Genomic DNA, 805 nt, shown 5'->3' on the forward strand with positions numbered 1-805 from the left:
CTTGCGTTTGATATTAATGACCTGCGTGGGGACCTGGGCGGAGTTTGCCGCGGGGCGATCAGAACACGTGCACAAAGTTTCTGATGACATCCACCTGAATCGGGAGGATTTTAAAATGTGGTTCTCTCTGCTTTGAAAGGGGGCGACATTTAGACTTAAAACCGTGTGTGTGTGGTGTGTGTGTGTGTGTGTGTGTGTGTGTGTGTGTCATCTTCTATGGATAAGAGAGAGATTTAAGGATCAGGCAGGGTGCTTACAAGCTAAGCTAAACAAGATGCCCCTGTGCTGCCGGGCCATGAGAACAGAACTTACATTTTTAAGGAGCCAGCCAACCCATTGAAAACAGGTCCGCAAAGACCAAGGATGCCTACATACCTTCATACTGGCCTGTTGGTGAGGTACCATCTTTCCTGCCTGGTCTTTTGTTTAGATCAGAAGTAGGCGGCTGTGCCTAGAAAACAGAAGTTAGTGAATGAAAAAACAGGTTAGCAGCCACAACCACGAAGGGATTCGAACCCTCAATCTTCTGATCCGAAGTCAGACGCCTTATCCATTAGGCCACGTGGTCCTACTACATCCTGAGTCTGGGAAAAGCATCTATAATAGTTGAAAGTCTGTGTTACCGGCTCTGTGCTACAGATGATTGTCCCCGTTTACGTCGCTTTCAAAGATGATGCCGTTCGTTTCACCAAAGCTGTCACACCGCAGCCGACTAACGAGAAATCAGGACTCCAATTTTTTCAAGACCCTTAGCTGGATACCGAAGTGCTTTCTGAACAAACTTTTGCATGAGTGCTGGGGTAGG

At 47.5% G+C, this 805-nt stretch overlaps 1 non-coding gene across 1 annotated transcript; it reads right to left on the reverse strand.

Moving 5' to 3' along the window:
- Positions 1-495: 495 nt before the first annotated feature.
- Positions 496-568, reverse strand: TRNAR-UCG. Its single transcript has one exon. It is a non-coding gene; the product is annotated as a tRNA-Arg (tRNA).
- Between the last annotated feature and the right edge of the window lie 237 nt (positions 569-805).

This window comes from Echinops telfairi, unplaced genomic scaffold (genome assembly GCF_000313985.2).
Source record: "Echinops telfairi isolate 266 unplaced genomic scaffold, ASM31398v2 ScPeMD7_7441;HRSCAF=8479, whole genome shotgun sequence".
NCBI classification, from domain to species: Eukaryota; Metazoa; Chordata; class Mammalia; order Afrosoricida; family Tenrecidae; genus Echinops; species Echinops telfairi.